Genomic DNA, 20816 nt, shown 5'->3' on the forward strand with positions numbered 1-20816 from the left:
TCTGATTCCAATTCAGAAGACAAACGATAGAAAATATTTTTAAATTAGAACTTAGAAATGTATATAATGTTTATATACATTTATATAAACATTATTTTTATGTAATGTAAAAAAATAATTATTGAAAGAAAAATAGTTTGTTTCACATGATCAGAAGATGATTTAACAAACGAAGCGCTAAACCGCCTGAATAATAAAACGAAGAAACGCCGTCACATTAATAAAACCGAAAATGTCACAACATCCTTTACGAGATTGTCAACAACCTTCAGAGATATTCAATCTGATCACCAATCTTCCATTCAAACAATATTATTAAACAGATAACTGTGCATTCTTTCTCCATCCCATCTTCGTCCAAAAAAAGTCGCTTTCGGAGGGACTTCGGACACAAGAGGGCGCACCCATCCAATGTGCGGCACAGCCCCGGCGCTTCAAGGTGAACCCGGAAAGCGGGGCGACCGCTTCAGAGCACACCGAACCTGTCCCCCATCAAAATGCCGCCCAAGCACGGCAAAAAGAAGATCAATCCACGGGTTGACAGCCGTGAGTATACCTTAACCTTTCCTTTTCATCACACTGTACTTGCAAATGTTCTCAGGATGTCCCGGTGTCGACCTCCTGAAGATGTCATCCCGCGAGAAAGTTGGGTCGAGTTCTGGACTAAGTTCGGATTCGATCAGGACGGAGAGGGACAGTTGGAAGTTTCTTTACTTCCTAAGAGTGGGGGTGTAGTTCGTATGGGATTTAGATGGGGATGCTCCCATATGGGATCTTACCGATATGCGTTTTATCCCCATACTGGGATGGATATGACTTTTTGTTGAAAGAATATTATTTTTAAATTTTACCATCCTGTGGAAACATTTGGTAGTGTCCTGGAGGAGCAACGCTTTTTTTCTGGTATCTGAAAACAAGCTACAAGTAAACTAAAAAAAATGATTAAAAAAATGCTAAAAATGAAATATGAAACGGATTGCTTAAATTTTGTGAAAGAATGAATTGTTTCTTGAGTACTAAAGAACCGAAACTCTTATTATTTTTAAGGAACAATGTAGCGATCTAATTAATATATGTATAAATGCTTAAAGACGAAAATGAAATGAAATATGTATCTTTTTAGAAGAAAAGTAAGACTTACTGTCATTTTTGTAGTATATAGAATATTTTTTAATATAAAAGGATAAATATTTACGAATAAAATTAAATTCGAATAAAAAAGTTTGAAAATAAATTTCTAGAGAATATAAATGCAATATTATAAGAAAAAAGCATTATTTTAAGCTTTATGGACAAAAATAATTTTCCATTAATTAAAATTCAGTTAGAAGGGCTATAAGTCAAAAATTGGTATTATTTGAGGAAGACGAAAATTATATCACCAGATTATTTTTCATTTTAACATTTATTGCCTTAATAAGTCTGATTATATTTTTGTATCTCAGTAATCTAATATAATAGTTAAAATTGTTGATTTATTAGTTTTTAAAATTGGAAGTAATTTCCATGTATTTTAAGGTAATCTCTTCTCTGACTGAATGAATACCTGAATTCTTGTTTAAATTTATTTGAATTAATACATATTGTTACTAAATTTATAAACCCAAATAATTGGTATTACTTTAAATATTACTCAAATATAAAATTATTATAGCCTATAAAATAAGTTTTGACAATGTTATTACTATTACTGCAATTTTGCTAAGGTTTGTGTAATTGATTTAAAATATAAGATCAAAACGATATGAATATATTTAAAAATATTTTAATACTTTTTTTTTTTGAGAAAATTAGTTTTTTTTATTTAAGATATTTTGACCTATGTTTATTTAAAAGCGAATTAAATTTATATCTAAATAAATATTTTTAACATTATTTTGCAATTTAGTAGCACTTTAATTATTATATCAGGATTTTATATAATGTTGTTTTAACGATGCCGAAATGGAGGCGCTTCTTGCCCAAAATGATAAATACCATATTTTATTTAATGAAACAAATAAGAAATTAATTTAAAACTTTAAAAAAAAATTTGTAAAAGCTTGAATTATAATATTTGATGTCGTTTGAGAATTCTTACATTTTGTAGTAGTATAGGATTTATATAAGTGTTCTTTCTTTTTAATGGTTTACGAATTAAAGATTTAAAAGTTTGTAGGTAATTAACTTTTAGAACTATTATTAACATAATATTCATAATATAATATCCATTCATACAAATTGAGAAACATATAATTTTTATTTTAACAGAATTTTAATGTTTGTAATAGATATTTTTTTTTATGTTCTTAGTTATAGTTAAGTCATTTTATTATGTTCTTAATTATAGTTAAGTCTAAATTTTTATTTAAAAAATTCTTTTAGTCTTTCTAATTTGAAATAAATCAACTTTTTACATGGTAAATCCAATCCTTTCATAAGTATTAATATCTATATCAAAATTTGTTAAAGAATAATTATTATAAAGTTTCTAAAATATCCACTGTGGTATCTACAGAATTTTAGTCAAATCAGTTATTCAGTTTCGGAATTCAAATTAAACTTTAAAAAATCCTTACACGAAAAATCTCATGGATAATTTCATATCTTCATAATTTGATGCGTTTGAAATATTTTTTTCAATACAAAAGAGCTTACTGAAAACGATTTTTCCCCATTTTTTTTGTTTTAATTTTCCCCAAAGTGGCCAACGCTGAATTCACAAATACCATCAAGCCTTATATTTTAGCTATACAATTTCATAACGGATTTAAAATTTTCTTACTAAAATAAAAGAGTTTCTTACTAAAATAAAGAAAATACAGATTATGTTTTTTTTTTTTTTTTGTATAAAGCTGATATTAATATTGTGTTCAAATTCCGATTTCTAAAGAAATCCATAGAAATAAAATATATTTGTAAGTGAAAAACCACTCCATTATTTGAAACAAATGCTTTTTGTGGGAAAAACTGGAGCTAAATTTTCGTACAGCAAAAAAGGGGCGGGGATAAAATAAGTTATAAAGTGATCTTTATAGAAGCTGTGATCTATGTTTTCAAAACTGATACTTTCAACTGATAGCATACTTTGTTGAAAATCTGCTCTGCTGTTAAAAATCTGTAATTTAAAAATAATCTATATTTAAAAAAAAAGAATTAAACTATTTTATCACTAGCGCAAGTGAATTGAAATGCTGGCGGCATTTTTCTGTTACGAAAAGAAATAATTCATTTTAGCAATGATATACTGATGCTGTTTTTCATCGAAGTATATGAAATTCGTTCATTCAAAATATATTTAAGATTTTTAATTTTTTAATTTAAAAAAATTATAGAAGATAATAGATTTTTCAAACTTTTTTTAGGCCTCATATAGTGTGTTTCTTTGAGATTTTCTTACGGAATAGTGTACTTATCTTTAAAAAAAAATTTTAATTTCAGATAAATAAATTTTATAATTATTTATGATCCTAAAAAAAAAAAAACTTCTTAAAAATCAACTTAAAAAGATTAGCCTTTTAAATAAGTTCCCCAAAAAGCAAATGGGAAAAAAAAAAAAAAATCATTTTCTAAAGTTTCTGTTCAATAAACAATACTTTTGACACTAGCGTAAGAACTGTCTACAAGATATAACTCATTATTTCTAACTTTTTTTTTAAATACTTTTGTTCCACAAGCAACTTGTATTTAGTTCTCTAATTCAAATTACAACCGTTTATAAACTACTCGATAAATTCTATTTAATTATAAATTTACAAACTTTTGAATATCATAGAAAAGATTTAAAGAATTATCGCTTGTCATATATGTAAGAAAATTCTAATGAAAGCTTTCATAGTTATATAATCAGAGATTTAAAGATTGTTAATATAACTGAATTATTCAAGTAAAATCAAAATTTAGAACTCAAATAAGAATTATGTAGCATTATTTTTAACAATGTTCATACAGGAAGACAGACCTGCATCGAAATTATACTCTCCAAACTTCAAATCTGGAGAACATGAAAACATATGAATCTCAACAGATTTGACATATATCAGCCTGCGTGAAATAGAGTTTAGACTCGATACAAGGTTAATCCGCAGGCTATAAAGAGCACTTATAGAAAGGTCAGAATAACAAAAGAAAAATTACTGAAATTTAAGATGAAAATAATAATTTTATCTGACTTAAAAGTTTTTCAACTTTTAAGATATATATAAGGTATATAGATAATCTATATAAAAACTCAAAGCATTGTTAATCAATATCAAAGGGAAATAAAAATTGTGGAGTAATATAATGTCATATACTGTATTTAATCGATGGAAATAAGGAAAATCCGCGTGAAATATATATCCCAAAAATTCAAATCGTAAAAATACTCATACTTTTTTGTGAGTTAGTAAGGGTTCACTACAAAGATATATAAAGCAATTTCCGCCGAAATTAAACTATTAGAACTGAATTTATGGCCTCGAGCACAAAAGGCATGTCATCAAAGCGTTCAATTTTGCTACAATCAAAGTTTGATTTATTCAAAAGAAATAAAATAATTGCCTACTCATTACATAAATTGCATTTAATGCCTTTATAAATTGAATATTAACATTCTATCTCTCTAAAACTAATGATTAGAGCTAATTCAGCAATTTTGAATTTATTTTTAAATATGAATTTTTAGGATATGCAATGATTGCAATAAATAATTGGATAATAATTATATAAATTGTATTTAATGTCTTTATAAATTGCTGCTTAACGTTTTATCTCTCTAAAACTAATGACTAGAACAAATTCAAAAGTTTGAATTCATTTCTAATTACGAATTTTTAGGATACGCAATGATTGCAATAATTAATTGCATAATAATTACATAAATTATATTTAAATCCTTTATAAATTGCACCTTAACGTTTTACTTGTCTAAGACTAATTATTAGAATTAATTCAGTAATTTTGAATTTAATTATGAATTTTTAGGATATGCCATAATTGCAATAAATAATCTAATAATAATTACATAAATTGTATTTAATGCCTTTATAAATTGCTGCTTAACATTTTATTTCTCTAAAACTAATGATTAGAAAAATGTAATAGTTTTCAATTCATTTTTAGATATGAAATTTTATGATATGCAATGATTGCAATAAATAATTGCATAATAATTACATAAATTGAATTTAATGTTTTTATAAATTGTTTCCAAACATTCTCTCTAAAATTAATGACTAGAACAAATTCAATATTTTTGAATTCATTTCTAAATATGAATATTTAGGATATGCAATGATTGCAACAAATATTTGCATAATAATTACATAAATTGCATTTAATGCTTTTATAATTTGCTTCTTAACGTTCTATTATCTCTAAAACTAATAATTAGAGTTCATTCAATATTTTTGAATTAATTTATAAATATGAATTTTTATGATATGCATTTATTATTATATATATATATATTTACGATTTTTATCTATTATATATATTTTGCCATACCATATTACTTCCATTTTTATTCTTCCTCAAATCTATTAATATTCTTTTGGAGTTGACTCCGAAATATCTGCATAATCATTTTATAGATTATAATTAACTTATTTATCAAACTGATTACAAATTATCTAATTATCTAAGCATCATTCATTAATATAAATATAATAAGTACTGGATTAGTGAATCAAATAAAAATCCAGCATATTAATTGAAGAAAAACACAACTCTTACGTAATCTAATTTTACAAAAAACTGATAATAAGATAAACTATTTTTTTAATAGCTTAAAGATTTCATAACTTCCGTCGAATCTGTTTAAATCTTCTGTTAAGCTCTTTAATCTTGTTTTCCAAAACAGTAATCTGAATAGTACGGCAGAGAATTCACTAAGAGATAAGAAAAAGATAAAAATATTGCGTAAAAAAATAAAATAAACAAGAAATGGAAAGAAAGAATTAGTGAATAAACGTTTGCTGAAATTCTCTTATCGAGTATGTGAAGAACGTTGCCAGGGATTAAATAAGTACTTTTTTTTGGCCACATTACGCAACAAAATAATAACAAATTTGGGATGTAAACATTGAAAAAGTTTTAAACAGCAAATATTAATGGGTTTTAGAAATGATCATTACTCAAAGGATTATTATTTGTTTCAACTGGGTGTTTTTCTCCAACAATTTAATGCGTGTCTGGAATGGACAATTTTGTCATTAGCCGTGCATTTAATTAATGCTTTTGCCATATTATGATGAAAGCTATCTATTAATTTTGTATGGTTTCCAGTAAGATTTTAATAATGTATAAAGTTAAAATTATGTTGCCTTGATGTAAAAAAAAGTTCTTGAAATGAGGTAAGAGATAATTAAAAGCCTTTTGTGTAATAATCTAATTTATTTTTTACTATTCATTTATTTATTATTTCAAAAATCTATTTACTCCGTCCATATTTTTCGGTTGATTTAATTAGTAACTTTCATTTTTAACATAATGCTATTTTATCACCAAGATTGCCAATCTAGATATTATGAATAATTGTAAGAATTTTTCTAAAGGAATTTAAGTCATGCAGTTGCAGTTAACAATTGTTATTTTCAAAATATTGGCACAAATATGACTAAGGTGAAAAAACGTTAATAAACATTTTACTAATTTAGCACTTGGAAAAACAGACTAAACAAATCCTGGTTCATTTTTGTTGCTTGAAAAGTTGCAATTCTATCTTCTATTTTATATTTTGTTCTTTTTTTGTAAATCAATGTGAAGTATATTACAGGCACAAATTAATGCCAGTGACAAAGCTAGTATGAATATAATAATGCAACAAGATTATAATAATGTAATAATGCAATGCAAAGAATATTTAATAAAGTAATAAAATGTTATTAAAATGATATATTCCTCATAAAATAAAATATGAGTCTTTCGGCAATAAATTCCCATTTTATCTCAATTTTGATATTCGATTTCAGATTTAAAAAATTGTGAATATCGTATTAATTCTGTACAGTTAAAATACATAACTCCGAAATGTAACATTTATTATTCAAAAAGAAGTTTATAGTTGCAACAATACTTCCCGGTAAACCTAAAAATGTTTTAAAATAACGAAATTTCTAAACTATTTTTATTTAAAATATGTCAAAGTTAAAAATATAACAATATATAATTTTACAATAGTAAATAAAAATCTTTAATTCATTTTTAAAACTTTTTTACTGAAGCATTCAGTATACATTTTTTTTACAAGATATGATTGCAAACTGGCGTGTTCTTTAGATTTTGAAAAAAAAATCTTTTGAATATAGTTATTTCTTGAATAATAGCTATTCAGAAAGAAAAAGTTTCCAAATTAAGTATCTAAATTAAAATGAATAAAAATTTTACTTAACACGTTTTCTGCATAACTTTAGAATATATTAATACATTATCACGCACAAAAATTTTTTCTATCAATTTAAAATTAAAAAAAAAGAAGATTTTTTTCATTTTATTTTAGACAATATTTCCATGATACTTTTTCTTCAATATTAATATTAATCTTTTCAAAAATGATTTTAAACGCAAATTTGTAACAATGTATTTTATTGTCATAATGAAATTCCAACCAGTTTAAATCAAATCTTTTACTCGCAAACATCTACCAGTAATAATATTATGATAAAATAAATTGCTTTACTTGCATTCATTTCAAACCAGAATTTACATTTCCTCTTTTATCAGCATTGTAATATTTTGGGGCTGATATTCTTTCTGTAAACTGCGAAATATAAAAATCACCAAGCACAGAATGCATCATCTGAATTAATCACGATTTACTAAAAGCAAGAAAAACCAATTTAACCTAAAAAATTATCGTTTTCTAGAAGACTTTTGATTCACTTTTAGAATTATTATTATTATTAAAACACCAGCCTTTTCTGTTGCCACTTCTTTTTTATAAAATCATAGTTTTCGGGGGAACAAAGCATATTATTCTATCTGAAATTGTGACAAAATATCTTTCTACCTTTTCTTAATTGATTTTTAATTTATTTAAAAATGAAACACGATAGACTGAATTTGTGCATTGGTTTTTTTTCATGTATATATTTTTTCACATTCATTGTATTTTTGTACTCTTAAAAAAAGTATTGCAATCTCTTAGAATTCGACCTTAAGATTTTACAGACATAACCTAGACATTTTATCACAATCGAGAAATTTCTGAGTGTCTAAAAAAATACAAAATTCGAATAACCTCTTTTGTCATTATAACTATATATAAGCATAGTACATACGAACCAAAAACTGCGAAATGTCTGTCTGTCGGTTTAAGTATATACTTGTGAAAACAATAATTAAAAAGCACCTCAAATTAAATGAATGAATGTCAGCATATGGCTTCATTACCGGAATCGTAGATATTATAAAATTCTGAACTAAATTTGTCTATTTAACTGTCTGTCTGTTTATCTGTAAGTGCATATGGAAACGATAATTAAAAAATCACAACAAATTGATAAATAAAATTTAACAAAACAATTTGGTTCTAACAATGAAATAATAGATATAGATCACATTTAGACCCTAATTAATTAACTTAGAAACGTAAAAAAATGCATATTTCGTTCTTTTTCCCCAAACTACGAAACCAAACACAAAACAGTTCCTATTTTGTATTAGAAGAAATCAAAAATGCAACAACCTCGAAGGTTTATTAAGCAGTGGTGAAGTAAGACCGATATTATATTACTAATGTAATTATAAAGTTAATTAAAATGCAATACAGTGTAGAGAGATTATTATATTTCCACTAAACTGATGAAATTTGTTTCAAGATAAATCTGCACATTAATTTCAAAACTTACGAAATTAAAATTCTGAGTAAATTAATATAATTAGAAAGGTCGAATTTAACAAAGTTAATTAGTTTTTTATTATTCTGAATTCTGAACAAATTTTCTATCTTCAACGGTCAATTATTTTAATAAAGATGCTCATTATATTAATTAAAATATACTCCAGTCGATTTAAATTCCATTTTTAGTACAAGAACGAATTTTCAATCTCCACTGCTTAATTATTTTAATAAAATTATATACACCAGTCTTAAGCTAATTATATTATATAAAATATACAGCAATAGATACAAATACCATTTATATATAAAAGAATAAAATGTAAAGATATACCTCGAAAAATAAACAGTTTGAACGTAAAATAATATTGTATAACATACAGCTTCCAGCCTTTTTCACAATCTTACAATCTTAAATCTTTCGCATTTCAACACCTTAGATAAAAATTTAAACTTATTACTTCCATAAACGTCTTATAACATTTCCTTTACTTTATTTATTTACACAGCTGTCGAAAAAAACGAAAAAATCCGACAGAAAAAAGAAAACTGGAATTATTGTAACAATTTCGGCGTATTTATTTTGAAAAAATAAACGCTTTTAAATATCACGCGCTAGAACGATCCACACTTTTCATTCCGAAAAGCTTTTAAATATATTGTAAGAATATTTATTCACAAAAAAATACAAGGAGCATTATGTATTTATAAAGACAGATTATACAATTCTATTGGGAATATTTGTATTCGAAAAAGACACAAAATTGTTCAGACGTGTCAAAAAATTATCGTCTGTTTCGTTTTACGAAAATTCTTTACAGCGCGATTTTTTTTTCAAAGATATTTTCTTAAAAAAATTCAAAGAAAGAAAATAAAATGGCACTTTCTTCCATTGAATCCTCTTTTATATATAATTGAATTCTCTTTTATATATATTTTATATATAATATTTGATCATCCGATGTTCAGTTGAGTTACTTCTTTTTTTTCACATTATTGAGTTACTGATAATTTTTTAGAAATCTTTCGAAGAAATAAATTTCATCAAAATTCTATTGATAGTATTTTTAAATGTGCTGTCATTTATCAAAATGTACTAAAGATTTTATTTTATATGTCGAATAATTTGGAGTCGGAAATTTTACTTCTTAATATATTTTATTATTTAACAAAGCTTACTTTATTATGTTTTTGTATACGTAGTATAGAGAAAGTATAGTGATAGTCAAAAAATTCGATTTAAAAGATTTTGATGGATTTCCACGTTTTAGATTTTCCTGAGGTTGAAAAACACATTTTTAGAAAATGTCCGTCTGGTTGTCTGTGACAAAATTAACTCAAAAACGCTTTGAGTTAGGCAGTTACAATTCGGTATACGATCTTCATACCAAATTTTAAGATCTCCGCCAAATTTTGAGTAAAATCTACTCAGAGAAAATACGTCTGCCCGGCTGTTCGATTATAAGTTAGTACTATAACTACAAAACGAAGAAAGCTAGATGAATAAAATTTGGTACAAAGATTTAACATCTATAGTGTAAACACCTGTCAAATTTGAGCCAATCCAACATTGTTTGTCCGTCGGTCTGTACGTTTAGAAAAAGGTATACGTGATAATTAAAAAAAGCAATGACTTAAATATATCAAATTTAGTATGGGATTTCATGATTTTCGTGATTTGACAAATTTTTATTTAACCATTTATAAATTAACACGGAAATTACAAAAAGAATAGTATTATGTAGACAAAATTCGATGTATAGCTTTAACATCGATAGATTAGACACCTTTCAAAATGTAAGTCAAATCCAATTGCAGGGTTAACTGCCTGTCAGTCTGTACGTTCAGAAAAAAGCAAATGCTATAATTTAAAAAAAACAGTGACTAAAATATATCAAATTTGATATGGGATTTTGCGACACCAAGTGCAGTTTTACGTCAATTTGTTGTTTCAATCGGTCGAGAAAAGAGTGTCAGAAACACAAATTCGATTTCGATACACAAATTCGATGGAAGGCTTTCTTTGTGATAACATCTTTATTAGAATAATCGCGTGAATGTCTTGGGGTTGACCACCCACGTTGGTTTTAATATTCATTTTGAGAAAAGAAACTATTTCAATTTTTTTGGCACATTTAAACGATTTAAAAGAAGAAGTTTAAAATACTAACAGATAAATAATAGTTACTACATTAATAATAAATGAATTTCTATCTACTTTATAAAATATCGTTTGCAAACTTAAAGTTTGATCCAAATGTAGCAGGTGGTGCTGAAGCACCCCCAGTACAAAAACTGTTGGGTGAGGTATAATCAAATTTTGAAGACTTCCTTTTTTTGAACATATGCCTTTGATTTTTAAAGAAAAAATATTTCACATTTTACCAATTAAAATAGAGCTTCTGTATTAGTAACTTCCAAAAATTTGAAAGCATTTCAAACTCTTTTACTTATATAACAGTATATAAAATGATATTTCATTTTTTAATGATTTAATGTCAATATCACTAACTATTATTGATCATTGCAAGCCAAACGATTTTATTTGAAAACTAATGCTTCGGCCACTTTCAAAGCATTTCGATAAGAAAAATGTATGAGCCGTGGCTTTCCTACGATTACAAACTTTTGGCTAATGATTCTGAGTTTTGAAAGAATAAGAACCTACACACGCACACACTTAAGTTTATTTTTCGATTCTCTTACAAAAGCTTGTATTTCCCGAAAAAGTATTAGAATAAGTGATTGGATATGAAAGGAAGCAATAAACCCTCAAAAGTCACGATTAAGTTCGCAAGTATTTTTTTTTTCTCCCGACTTCCGAATGCGATGATTTTTGATTTCGAAATAAAAATCATATGCTTAAAATCATTTTTTCAGAATCAATCATTTTTCGATTTATTTTTGCCATCGTAAATCGGTTAAATCACCTGATGGAAAGACAGGATACCAAAATTGGCTCTTTGTCATTCAAAGAGATCTAAAACATGAAAATTATTAAAATTTCGAAATTAATTTTTTTAAAAAAGATTACTATATATTACAGACATATAAGAAAATTTAAATTTAGTAGCCCTGACTTCTCAACTATATTATCTTTATATCAAAATTAATATTTATCACAGATTTTTGCCAAAAACATAAGCACCGGTTGTGTCATTTATAAAACTTATTCTATTGCAGCAATTCTCAAATAAACTCTAAGATTTTCAATTGACATTTGAAAATGATTTTATACCAAAGACAAAATACTTTACAGTGAATTGCATTCGGCAATAATAATAAAATAATAATTCTGACGCTCTCAAGTCTTCTGTGAATACTCCATCTTCTGAATGTTTCATAAAACTTCAATTTTATCAAAACCATAAGAGCAGATTCGTCATCATTTGGCGTTCTATAAAGCAAACATAATATCTCTATCAATCTTAAGAAAATCAAATTATTTTCGAAGCTTTCTAGATAGAAGAATCATGTGTTTAAAATCTAATAACATGGATTCTTTCATTTATCTCAATTTATTTTTTATATCTGTGAACGATATTTTAGGGATTTAATCGGAAATTGAATTTATCACATGTATAAATTACTCTTTCACAAGAATAATAATTGATAGGCGCACATAGTTAAATTGTATTTTCTAGAATACAATTTTAACTGAAATATTAGAATCAAAACATATGAAATATGAAGATAGTTTTATGATAGTATGGGACTTTTACTGAAAGAGAATGAATTGTTTGTATATAAATTCAAATTTAGTTAATAAATGGGTTTGAATATTTCCAACATTGCTTACCAATTATAATGAAAGGAGATATGTTTTGGAATGGTTTATAGTGGATATTGATAGAAAATTTTGAATTTAATTTGCTTAATCGAAGTACTGAACATTGTTTGTCAGAAGAAAGGGTAGTAATTCCATCTTCTGCAAAACACAGATAAGAAAAAGAAATAAAGGAAATGAAATAATGGAGAAGTAACGCAAAATTTGAATTAACCACCATTCGTACAGTAAAGTGTTGGCAATCCTATTAAAAAAACACTTGAATGCTGATAGTTTAAGATTAGTATAACTGGAGCGTTACACGATAGAACAATGTGTTAACGCAAGATTTGAATTAAATTGTTAAAAAATACGGTTTTTTCTTTAAATTGTTATATTTTTATTGAATCGTAAAGTACACAGCATAGGGTTATATATGGAATAACACATAGAGCAAATGAGCTTCACGGCTTTGCTGACACATACGCACTCCTTTATTGAACTTTTCTACATTTGTATAATTGTGACAGAATTTCGTTGATGCAGTGTTGAATTTCCTCCTTCAATACACGCGTATTTGTGGGCTTGTTGGCATAGACCTTTTACTTCCAATAACCCCATAAAAAGAAGTTCAAGGGTATTAAATCACGCTATCTAGGGGGCCAGTTCTCAAATTTTGGAACTGTGGCAGCCAGACTTTCATTATTATTGAAATATTGTTCAACAATTAAAACGCATTGCTCTACAGTGCAATGCTCCATCTTTGCTAATCCTAAATTATCAGTAGTCATATGGTTTTTTTAATAGTGTTGCCAAAACTGTACTGCCCAAATGGTGGAAAATTTAAATGTTGTGTTAATTTTAAGACACTCTTTACAAATAATTTTCTTAGCAATAGTTTTAGATTACCATACAAGATCATTATTTCCATTCAAATAGCGAAAATTATGAGTATCTTAGTATTTTAAAGTTAAGTATTGTTAACCACTTAGTCTCATTCTTTACAAAATAAGGAGAAATATGGGCACCATTTTTTTAGCTATCATTGCATAAATCATTTAATCATTTTTAAGCAATCATGACATACACTCAATCACACTGAAATAGGGATAATTTAAAAAAAATTAAGCACAAACTATTTTTAAGCAATCATGATATAATCATTCTCATCATAATGCGGATAAATATGAGTATCATGATGAAGAAATCCTTTTTAAACAATCATGATATACACTCATTCTGATTGAAACGCAGACAATTTTGAATATCTTTATGCTCAAAGCAGTTTTAAGCAATCATGATATATACTCATTATCATCAAAATGCGGACAAATATGAGTATCATGATGAATAAACCATTTTTAACTAATCATGATATACACTCATTCTCATTGAAATGCAGACAATTTTGAATATTTTTACGCACAAAATAGTTTTAAGCAATCATGATATATATTCATTCTCATCAAAATATGGGAAATTATTACTACAGTAGTGAATTAAGTATTTCCTTATTGAAACTAAGTTGGATTTAACAAAAGCTTTCAAAATTTATCTTGCTTAGTTAGAAATATATTTACCTTCTTCCATGGTATTGAAAATGTTAAACAATAAAATGTTTTCTTCCTAAGATTTACTACACTTGGAAGTCACAGAAGCGAGGTCTGATGACAAGACAGAATTGCGGATGCTTCATTCAACTCATTAGCTAAAAATAGAAAGGATATAAAATTAATACAGTTAACAAAGAAATTGATATAAAGTTTAATTATTCATTTATACTTATTTTGCTGTATGCAAACAACAAATATTCATTATCTGTGTTTTTGTTATTACATTGCAAAAAAAAAATCATATGCCTAAGTCCATCGATTTAGTTCGATTAGACATAATTAACGAATTTTGTCTAAAATTTAACGCATTTCTGTTATTTTAACGAAAAGACCTCATACCGAATTTTATTCACATAGTTCACTCAGATTTTGAGTGACCAGGCTTTCAGATAGATGGACAAATATAACATTAAAAACGAGTAGAGGGGAGGGTGCTTTAGCGGTTATGAAGAGCAGATCCATCAAAATGGAGGTGAATTCTTTGAAAGATTTTAATATTTTGCAATATATATTGTTACGGATTTACTCTTCCGTCGGGTTTTTTTCTTTATTTGATGGTCGATGCAGAAATAAATTATCCTTTAGTAGAAAAGACGACGACTTTTATTACACGCGAAGAGACGAATACACAGAGACGACGAACACACAGACGACAAATATATACAGCTGAGACGAAGACAGGCAACAGATAGCAGCACACTACAGAAAATAGTAGCTTACAAGTCGTAAGCGATAGTAATAACAACCGCAGCACACAAAGCGCCCAGACAGAATTCAGCAGGAGAGGGGATACTCGGAGCTTCGCTCTACGGTCTCTCCAAACGGCTGAAATTCCCCACTGTCTCCACGCTTTAGCTTTATCAGCTGCCAACACACTACTACACGACTGGCTATTCCTCACAGGACTCGATGCTGCTTCCACAATAAACAACAAGACTCCGCACACAGCTCAGTTCAGAAATAGCTTGAGCTCCACGCAACGCTGGCACTTCTTCGGACTATACCGCTGTTGCTTCGTTGCCTCTCTATGACTCGCTTCTTGTCTTCGACTCCTACTCCGATTCTGGTTCACGATTCACTGCAGCTTTAGACTGCCGGCCTTTTATAGTTCCCGTGAGGCGGGCCGAGAATTCATTGGACCAATCAGGTGTAACTGAGTTGCTATTTACGTATTGTTAAAATTCTCGAAGTTTCCAGCAATATTTATTTTGTCGCCAAAGTCGCCAAATTATCGCCAAGTTTGTCACCATGTTTTGAGAACACTGACGCGGCACCCGATCAGCACCCAACAGGTCTCTCCGTAAAATGGTCTTCCTTACGATGAAACCAATCGTGCTGAGAAGCAACATTACAGGTTTTTAACAATATTATATGTAAGGGAAACTATAATATTAATTTAAGTGATTTGTCGCATGTAAACCTTTTTTTAACCATGTAAAAAATATATTAAATAGTATGTTAATAAATAAATTTATAATAATATGTTACATAAAAATATGTTAAACAAAAATATCTGTTTACATATGTTAAAATAAATTTAAAATAATATTATATCATAGAGATATTTAATGCAAAAATGAAACTCTTTTAAATTCCTTACGTATTGATAATTTTCTTATTCTATTAATATTCGCTTATAGGGTGATACAAATAGGTGAATAGTTTTAGGTTCACAACAATGGACAGGGTTCTCCTTTCCTGCCCCCCCCCCTCTCCAAGTGAGATGACAACTGTTGCTCCCTGTAATGAAGTGTCAGCATGAATCCATGCGCACAGTGACCATCCGACAGCGGGTATTATGAGATTGGCTTTCCGTTAGAAAGGACATCCATTAGAGTCTTGAATTACATGAGCATGGGAGGTTAATATTATATCGCGCTATAGCCTCGTAGCTTTAGTGACGAACTCTAACATTTGTGCATTTAAGCGTTGCTCTTGTATGTTTATAATATACCTTAAGGGTTTATATATCTTCTAATCAGCTAAAAGAATAAATGCAACTAATAAATCGAATGGGATTGCTATGAAATTAGTTTAAAAATAATAATATTCATTCTGTTGGTTGTAGGGTTGTCTGATGGTGATTATTTAATTTATTGTATACCAATATATATGGATATAAAATGTAAAACAGAATGTGATACAAAGCAGTTGACGCATTTAGTGTTCATGAGGGGATGAAATTAGCATGAAGCGATAAAAGGAATTGCGTCGTTTCTTTTCATATGTTTTATGTACTTCACTCCTTTCCCCAGATTTATTTTCAGTTTTCGCTTTATCTCTTATTTGTATTTTCTCTTTTGTTATATCTATATGTATACATATCTATATGTAATTAGATATCATTAAAAGTGGGTATCATACTTATGAAGACAGAATATAACATGATATAAATATTGACGAATAAGGTGAGACTTTTGTAAATACGAATTGAATATTATTTTTTTATTTCTGCAAGTGTTGTTTGTGTATACGCTCTGACGTCCTGTTAATTGCGTTTTGTGTTTTCTCGAGCAATAAAGCACGAATTGTCCGTTATAGAGCTTGCTAAATTTCTTAAACCATATACTTGCTTGACTGATTTTTCTAACAATATGTGAACACTACTATTCGTTAGCGTAAAAAGCTGTTTAAATTAAATTTGATTTATATATCAGATTTGTATGACATTTTGACCAAATCCATCATCAAAAGGAGATATTTTCCCTAAACAATTCATTTGGTTTACTTCATAAAAATTTTAAAGTAAACACGAAACGATCGCTATTATATGTATTTGAGAAAATTAAAAAGAGAATATTTCTGAGGAGAAATGGATTCAAAAATGAAATGCATGCAGCGAAGTGACATGAAACACGGAATTTTCAATTGACTATATCTATTTCATTTCATCTTACTTTCTTCGAAATATTCATGATCAATGCATCCCATTACAAAATCCATTGCAAGAAGAGAATTTTGAAAAACCAGATACAGATCGACCAAATAAATCCGTTATATTTGAAACAGCGCATGCTCAGTTTTGGAGACAGGAACAGGTATGCGAGTACGGAAATTCTGTTTGATTTTTTGCAGTTTTAACATTTCAGTCTGTGACCAGCAGTAATGTATGTTAGGACAGCATATTTTTGTTTGTAATTATTTTATGAGTAGTGGTGAATGGATCTTCACGAATTTCACTGCTGATGCAAAATCCATTGGAATGAATGTTTCTTCGCGCAAGATAATCCTACATTGCTTTGTTCTTATCGGAAATGTCTAAAGAATTTGAATAGAAATATTACGAACTCCGTGCTTGACTTTGCTATTCTACTTGTAGCTGTGTTGTAGTATTTCAATCCAGAAACAAAAATAACATCATTTGGAAAATGTAATTTTTTGTTCTTGAATGTAAATATCATTAAGTAGTTTTATGATAAATTTGATATATTATTTTTCTGAGCAGTAAGTCACCTTTTAAGAAAAACATCATTACATATAGAGTTATGGCTGTTCTACAATTGCCGAATCCATAACTCCCTGCCTTGGAGACAAGCTTGGCGACCATTCGACGAATTAGAGGCTGATTTGGTGAGTTTGTGGGAAAAGACCCAGAAAATTTAATCATCTTTGCGCTATCTCCATTATTAGAACTCGAATTCTGGTATTCGTTCTAGAATCTTCTTTTCCCTGTCAAAAAAATTACATATAAAAACAGAGACAGAACTAGAGGTAGTCGATCAGTAGCAAAGCAATCATACAATTGAGTTGGGGTTGAGTAATCCGCAGTAGTAGTCAAATCGAAAAACAGTTGCTGAGTTGTATCTGAACATTTCGCGCCATTGCGGTTGTTTAGCAGATATCTGCAGTTTGTGTGCTGCTGTCCACTACAGGTATTGCAATTGTATCTGCTTTGGCTGTATTTTGCTCCTACTTATACGTGGTTTTGTGTAGAATAAAGCAGTGTTATTCTTTATCGAACTTGTACTTTTGGAAATTTTTTCTGAGGTGCCCCTATCAGGGGCACCTCGGAAAAGAATGAGAAGCTTCCGGTATAGTGGTTGCTTCTCGCCATCCTGGTGGGTACAGAAATAATGGGGATCGGCTACTTCCTATCGATGACGGGGCGTACTTCCCACAGGAAGGGTTGTACCGTGGCCGGTGATGACCTTTAGGGCTCAACCTTCATTCACTATTGCTGTCCTGGTGATCCAGTCAATCATATTTAATCCGAAAGCCATAATTGGGCAAGCCAAGTAGCCAGGTTGGTTAGCTATACGACAACTGGACGAGTTTTTGGATTATTTTTTTTCTGTAAAACTATGTTATTATAAATATTAATATGTCTTAAAACTAAATTTCTTTTATTATTATTGCTTGAAAAACATTCCATTATTCTGCCCTCTCGTTATAAATTATTTAAGTAATTATTTCTTCATTAGACTAATAAACATTATTCAGAAAAAGGAGTGGAAATGATATTCAGCGAAGGTCACCAGAAACATCCTCCGACCCGCTCGTGGCGCAGAAAGGGTTAGAGAAAAAAAAACCCTCAGAAATCCGAAAATCATTTGCGCAGTTCGTCGTTGTAAAAAGAAAGATACGTTCATTTGCCGGACCGAATCGGTCGGATCTTCTGGACCGTGTCCGGTCGATGGATGCTCCATTTAGCTCCTGACGTCGACGACGAAAGGTTGCACAGAGTCTCCAGAGTTGGGTCGGATAATTGGAAATATATATATACACGCACATACAGGGAATGAATTCAGGTGAAGACACTGTAGTTCCTCTGCTTTTTTTTTTTTTTTTTTATTTGCCCAGACGAAAGTAAAAAGGTAAGGTCAGATTTGGTTGAGGCAGAAAAAGATGAGATTGCATAGGACCGTTGTCCCATAACAGTATCTTTGCAATGTTAGGTCTCCTGAGATGTAAGAGGTTCTTTATTTGGTAAATCAAAAGATCAGTAATGATTTGCAGTGGCGGATTTTCAACTAGGTGGACTATACAGTTGCCAAAAAATCTTCTAGATTAAGATGGGGTTGATTTAAAAAGTCCATTTCCCATTTCCTTCCTTATGAAGGAGTTTGTAAAGAATTGAATTTCTATAAATAAAATATTAGTATAATATTAAACACTTTATCAAATTGAATTAGTCAGGATACTTTCTATTAAATTAATTTATTCATTAGAATATTTATAAAACTGAAGGTCTACAGCAACATTTTTGAGTACAAATGCGAATGCTGAACAGTCTGGAGTCATAATAGATAAATAAACACACAAATACATATTCACAAAGTTAATAAAATAAAAAGCATATCAATTTAAATTAAAACAATAACCTTTTTTAAAAATATGAAACTGAATTGGTTCTTTTAATAAAAAAGGACCTCGTGATATTTACTGCTTTGAACTACAAAATATCCGAAGTTCACCACTAGTGTTTTGAGGGAATAATATGATTTGTGATTTTTATAACTTTTTGTGGTTTTATGTAGATTTGTATGGTTTTTTATTAAATTTTTAGCAATCTTGAATTTATTCTGGAATTCTGTAAGCGGAATTCCAAATATTGACAAAACAATATAAAATTAAAAAACATTTTTTTTCTTTATATAATAGTAAATATCTGAAAATGGGAAATTCTGGTGATTAGGTTGTTGAAGTGATTTCTTATAATAAATCCTTGACTTATTCGACTTCAAATTACCGATCTCCAGATTTATTGAATACATAATTTTAGATAAACTTTAATTATGCGGCAAATCAATGTTAGGGAATTCACGGGAAAGATATTGAAATCAATGCTCTTCTGTTGTAATGTTGAAGCTAATAAATTCGATCATGCAAAATGCTGCACAAAGCGGAATTGCAGGATCTAGAGATACTGAATTTGGAACCAGCTTTTTTTGGGGGGTGTAGAAGTTTATTAAGGAAAGATTTTAGAAGATTTTAATTACATTATTTTTGTTATTAAATAAAAAATTATCAAAATGTTCACTTTTTCCCAAACAATATCGGCGGGCGCAATTTTACATAAAAAAAAAACAATTTTTGAGCCATTTCTGACTTTAAACAATAGGCTTTTTATTGACATCGTTTTTATTTTCACCTGTTATTTCATCACTTTTGTTTTTCAATGCACAATTTTTTTTCTCGAATTTTGATAAATTCTTAAGAATATTTTCTACTGGAATTCATAACAATACTTTTCATGATTACGAATATTGGATTTGTAATCATTTACAACGTTAAATACATTTTTTGAAAGTGTGTGTGTGTATTATGTACACTAAATATATCTAACAATACATTTTAAAAATGAAAAAAAGTTAAGCGAATTAATTCTAAACCACTGCCATGCATAGAAACAGTGATTCGAATCTTTTTTAAATGTTTTCTTCCTTTTAATGATTACATGTAAGGTGTCTTTTCTTACCAATATGATATTTATAATATAACATTAACCATTAATATTATACAACACTACTCAAAATAAAATATTTGTTTTAAATCGTATTCATAAGACATTTTACTCATTAAGGAATCATTGGTTTTTAGAGCGTTAACTGTTAAAACAAGGATTACTGTATTAGCGTAATAAAAAATCTAATGGAGAGTTCACTTTTTAAATATCGCTTCAACGTCTTATTATTTT

General features: G+C 28.4%; 1 protein-coding gene across 1 annotated transcript in view; it reads left to right on the plus strand.

The window, feature by feature from the left end:
- The first annotated feature begins 473 nt into the window (after positions 1 to 473).
- The window catches only part of LOC129972411 (uncharacterized), a 299237-nt gene continuing 278894 nt past the window's right edge, over positions 474 to 20816 (plus strand). Inside the window, exon 1 of the mRNA XM_056086546.1 lies at positions 474 to 546. The gene's annotated coding sequence lies outside the window, so the exon portion shown is untranslated. The remainder of the gene's footprint in view (positions 547 to 20816) is intronic.

This window comes from Argiope bruennichi, chromosome 6 (genome assembly GCF_947563725.1).
Source record: "Argiope bruennichi chromosome 6, qqArgBrue1.1, whole genome shotgun sequence".
Lineage (NCBI taxonomy): Eukaryota > Metazoa > Arthropoda > Arachnida > Araneae > Araneidae > Argiope > Argiope bruennichi.